General features: G+C 43.1%; 1 long non-coding RNA gene across 1 annotated transcript; it reads left to right on the top strand.

Moving 5' to 3' along the window:
- Positions 1-4,516: 4,516 nt before the first annotated feature.
- On the top strand, positions 4,517-5,456 carry LOC149173096 (uncharacterized). Its single transcript, XR_016259659.1, has 2 exons — positions 4,517-4,765; positions 4,844-5,456. It is a non-coding gene; the product is annotated as an uncharacterized LOC149173096 (long non-coding RNA).
- Positions 5,457-5,684: the final 228 nt, after the last annotated feature.

A 5,684-nucleotide genomic window follows, 5' to 3' on the forward strand; every position in this document is an offset into this window, starting at 1 on the left:
TTTGGGCTTCGGATTTGCAGATCCAAAGTCTCGCTTCTTCTGTTTGAACTTTTGCTCAATTTTGACAGCGTAGCGGTATGCTGTGCCGAGTGAGGAGATGTTCAAGAACACCATCTCTTCCTGGATGTATCTGTGCAGGCAGCCGCGGTATTTGAGTACCAGATGCAGCTCAGAATCTTTGATACCCAACTGTGTGCGAAGGGTATGAAAAATGTTTGTGAACTCTGGCACATCTTGGTCTCGTCCCTGTCGCAGTGTGGTCCATTTGATGTATTTGTCCTCATAGCTTCCGACAGGGTAGTACTGCTCCTTGATGGCATCCCGGAAGTCATTCCAAGTGGGTGCGGCTGAAAATAGTGAGCCTGTACTTTCATCCTTCTGCTCGCAGTAGGTTTCCCACCAGTCCTTGACGTGGGGGGCTGCTTTGAGAAGAGCGAAAACAATCTTTTCCCGGCTCGAAAATTCATGAACAGAAAAATAACCCTCTAGCAGATTTAACCATTTATCTACGGCATCTGCGTCTATCTGACCCTCGAATATGGGGATTTCAAAATTAACTTGTACCTTAAACGGCGTGGCGTTTCCAGAGTCGCTGTTGGAAGTCGATGCGTCGCCTCTGGGTAGCCGCTGAAGGATCTGCGCAAAGCTATCCATCATCGCGTTCCTTTGCCGCTCGAGCGCTTCTTCGAGCAAGATTTTGATAGGATCTCTTGCCCCCTCGTCTTTCTTCTCATCCGCCATGGGAGGCCGTCGGGATTTGCGAGGCTGGTCTTGCAAAGGTTCGACCAGTTCAAGCCCTAACTCCTTATATCCCGACCTCGTTGGGGACATGCAAAGAAAAAACAGAGAAAAAAGCAGACCGCTCTGATACCACTGATCCGGATTTAAACAGGAACGCAATAGATTACAGAGATAACCATAAATACAGAGATGCAATAACCATAAACACATATATGCAGCGGAAATAATGATTCATTTCATTAATGGAAAAATACTGAATACAACCAGAAATGGAAATAAACCAGCTAGGGCGATGATAGCTATCTCTGAGAAGAGATGTGCAGCTACATGCCTCTGAACAGTTCCGAACTATATTACAATGAGGCTCGAAGGCCTATTTATTGTTGAGAAACAATGGAAAACCCTTCACATACCGAAACCTAACCCCAGAAGATGAAACGCCAAATTGTGGGCCCCGTTTGGGTAAATTGGTACATCAATTTCCCGGGGTCGTAACTTTGGCATACGATCTCCGTTTGACGCGTACGATAGCTCGTTAGAAAGATCTATCCGAGTACTACCACTTTGGGAGGCAACATAGGGCTCAGTCGCCCCAGAATTCCAAAAAAAACGTCGTTTAGGGCCTCAAAACGGCTCCGGAAGTTCAGGACCCGAAAAACTGCTAAAAATAGTAAACTGTGCTACAATTAAGGAAACTGAAAATGCTGAGAAAGACAATGGTGGGGGTCCAGGTGGACCTGGCAGGTGGCCACCAATATCCACCTGGATCAACCACCCCCCTCAAACCCCTCGACGGGGGGGTGCTATTGCGCCTCCTCCCCCGCCCGTGGGGCTAGTCGTGTAAAGAATATAACACACACCCAACAACTTGATGGTAGCTTGAATTCAAATCAATCTTACTAAAGAACTTGACACCCTTAAGCTATACAAGAAGATCATTAATCATGGGGATTGAGTATCTTTTATTGACATTGATTTTATTCAAGGTTCTATAATTAATATAGAGTCTCCATGTCCCACTATTCTTCTATAGCAACACAATTGGATTCCCACAAGGTGAGGTGCTTAGTCGAATATAGTCCTTTTGGATGAGCTCATGAATCTGACGTTTTATTTTCTCATTCTCTAAGAGAAAGTGTCTATATATTGGGCCATTAGGTAAAGGAGCACCAAGTATTAGGTAAATTGAGTGTTTGACTTGATAGTGTAGAGGCACCCCCACAGGTGGAGCAAAAATATATTTGTATGTTTCTACAATCTTGTCCACTTGCTTCTATTGTGTATAGAGGCCTCGTGCTGAGGTTGTGGTGGTTGCACGAGCAATCCTTTCACCTTTTGACTAAACCATGAAGAAGACAAACATTTTGGTCTGAGAAATTACCTTTTGGCACTATGTTACTAAGATCAGTGAAATTGTAGTAGTTGGAACTACCTTTAGTACCTTGTAAATATGATATATGAGAATAACAATGACACTATGAGGATGAGACTTGGAAAAAACATGAGATTTCCACATATAAGATTGTCCTAAAAGAATATCACAAACTTCAAATGTCAACATCACACAATACCTCATCTTTGAAGGGCTTGATGCCATAAGACAAGAAACATTGTTGGCTAACACAAATGTCACGTCCATGGCTCAACCAACCAATGGTTTATGGTTGGGGGTGTCGCATTGTCAATAGCTTCAATCTCTTGATGACCTCAACTAGTATTAGGTTCTTTTGGTTCCCATTGTCAATGATGAAATATAGTGGGATATGTTGTACGTGTTTCTCATAGATATTCCTTGGCTACAAAAACTACGCCAAGAAACCAACTCAACCAGTCTTTAGGATCAAGCTGCCCCTTGAACCAAAGGGGTCTCCCTCAATTATTACAAGGCTTTGTTTAACGTTGTTCACATGTCACTGAACAACAGCGTATGAGGCACACTGGCCAGATTTAGGATTTAATGGGGTGGTTGATAATGATTGCACAATTCCTGTTCATGAATAAATCCCTCTCTTGTAGAGTCATTTCTCAAAGTGTCAGCTTCCGGCATGATAGAAGAGCTTAACTTTTAAAGAGTTTGAAAGAAGAATATAAGGGGATTTCTGATAATTAAGGAGTTAGAGAGCATACTTAATTAACCAAGCAAAATTGGATGCATGTAGAATACTTCCACAACCCAAAAAAACACATCCAGGAGAAGATATAAGGACAAACAATAACCAGTTCAAAGAAGAGCCACCTCAAATAGACAGTTTAATATACTAATATCTTTAAACGATTATAAATTTGCAGGGGATTTCAGAGAGATTGAAACTCAATCTATTCTTACCCAAATCTTCTATAATACTTTGAACATGTGCAGAAAGCAAGTTATGGAAACACTAGAAAGACATACTAGAAACACAAATTCTGTCATAAACTTTAGCCAAAAGGCTTTGATTAGGAATTCTATAATAGATTTTTTACAAAGATGAAAGGTTTTGGCATCAAAAGCCAACCCTTGTTTATTACAAATGATGGAATATATAGAATAAACTTCTCCTAAATTGTTACAATTTCTCTGGAATAATATCCTAAGCAATATACTAAAAATAAAACAATCCCTAAATACTTTGCCAGAAATTTGGAACTGTATGAAAATATTGTGCCTTGATATCTGGAAATTAGTTGAATGACTGCTGAAAATTTGTAGAATGATCCTCAATCTGCTGATCTTCTTTTGCTAGGTGTCTTCTGAATGCTGATATCTCCATGCGCTTGAAATCTAAAGCTGATGTTTCTGCCATTTGTCTTTCAATTGATAATTATGTGCCTTAAAATCTAGGGTTTGTGAAGTCGTCGCTGAAGATATGCTTCGAATGATTTTATGTCACTTTTTAACAGTGCTTCACCAATGTCATAAAATATTTGGAAGGAAATATTTTATAAATGTTTTCAAATATTTTGTAAATGAATTTTCTATTTTTCTATTTTCATGAAATTCAGAAAAATATCTCTTCAAATAATTTTATTAAATAAATTCATCCACTCATTTGAAATTATGTGTTGTTTTTCCTTCTCTTATATTTCCAAAACCATGTGTTGATTTTCCTTCTCTTGTATTCCCAAAACCATGTGTTGTTTTTCTTTCTCTCTAAAAATTTATTTTCACTTATCCTCCATTTACTTTCATGTGTAACCTCAATTCACCTGCACCAGTAAATTCAAATTCACATGTATCTCTAAAATTTATTTCCCCTGCACTAGTAAATTCATTTTACCATGTAGTTGTAAATTTATTTCACCTACACCACTTTTACCTCACCCTTCCATGGTAAAAATTTAATTACATGAATCTCACCTCACCCTCCCATCATAAAATGTATTTACATGAATCTCACCTCACCCTCTGGTGGCCTGGGTGCAGGCGATATGGACAAATGGCCGAAGCCTGATATAATTTCTTCAATTTCTGGCTGAATTCCTCTTTCTACTTCAACAAGTCTATCAGTCATCTAATGTTAGATTGATTGCTTCATGAATTTTCCCTTTGATCACCCCAACCCTTGTTATCGAGCATAAATCACCTCATAGACCTGTTTTCTTCTATCGGGATTATAATCCCATAGAATTATAAAGATAGGGTATCGTATAGGCGAAGGCTTTCATTCCAAAGGAACGAAAAATACAGTATTGGCGGGTCTTGCAAGGGAAATAATCCACACACAAGGATATACTATCGGCAATCGGTGCAAATCCAATTTTTCATGGAAGTAACTTCAAGCACAATCGGAGGGGGAGCAGCGAGGAGGGCTTCACGGGGTCTTCCAGCAAAGGAGCAGCGAGCAGAGCAACGAGGGCGTGCAGCGAGGGCTTCACGGGGTCTTGCAGTAAAGGAGCAGCGAGCAGAGCAACGAGGGCGGGGGACTTGCAGGTAGGGGGAGCAGCGAGGGCTTTGTCTGCGAGGAGCGTTGGAGCACTGAGGGGTTTCAGCGTTGGAGCAGCGAGCAGAGCAACGAGGGCTTTCTCTGCGAGAGCGTAGTTCATCGTAGGAAAACGCTATATTTGGGATTTTTTAACTATTGTGAAGATTGAGCTTAAGCAAAGGAGCAGGGGTGGTGAACAGGAGCGGGAGGTAAAGCAGCAAAGGAGCAGGGGCGGCGAGCGGCAAGAGAGCGAGCGGGAGGTTTGAACGCAGCAAAGGAGCAGGGGCGGCGAACAGGAGCGGGAGGTAAAGCAGCAGGTCCGAGGGTTTGAGGCCAGCAGGAGAGGTGAATCTGAGCGGGAGGGTTTGTGCGTAGGCGAGAGGGAGCAGGAGCAGGGGCGGGAGGTTTTTGTGCGTAGGAGAGAGAGAACAGGAGCAAGAGCAAGAGGGAACAGGAGCAGGAGATCCGGGAGGAGCTGGAGCGGCGAATCTGCGGGGCTTCTCCAAAGGCGAGCAGGGCGTGAGGAGCGGGCTCCCTTGAGTCAGGCGGCGAGAGGCTAGCAGAGGGGTTTTTTCCTTCAGGCTTGTTTTCATCTTCTGGTTTCTTAGTCTTCTCTGAGCGGGGGCGAGGCGGCTTCCCATGCCGCCTCTGCCCCCTGTTCTCGCCTCTGCTCCAGTGGGTCTTCTCCTTCTCGGTGGCAGTTAGGTTTGTTCTGGCCGCAGAATATCCTTTGGAGCGTTGAGGGAACTATGGGCTTTGCTCTGTTTCGTGCCGCTTCTATGGATTTTTCTGTTGGTCTTTCCTGCAGGAAGATGCGGTTGATTGTGGCTGTGATCTTGTTTCTCGTCTGGTTCGAGTGGAGAGTTTGAGGGGGCGGGGAAGGAGTGGCTTCTTTCGCTGCTCTCTTCCTCATTTCGTGCCTCTCCTTTTGAATTGGGCGGTCAGATCTTGCGCTTTTTTCCGTTGCTTCTCTGTTCTATGATTTGGTGCCACTTCTGCACCTTTCAGATGGGTTCGCCTTGTTTTCAGGGCATATTGGCC

The sequence above is a fragment of the Pinus tabuliformis genome, chromosome 4_2 (genome assembly GCF_031772625.1).
Source record: "Pinus tabuliformis cultivar Carrire ecotype Pingquan chromosome 4_2, CPIR1, whole genome shotgun sequence".
Classification (NCBI taxonomy): Eukaryota; Viridiplantae; Streptophyta; class Pinopsida; order Pinales; family Pinaceae; genus Pinus; species Pinus tabuliformis.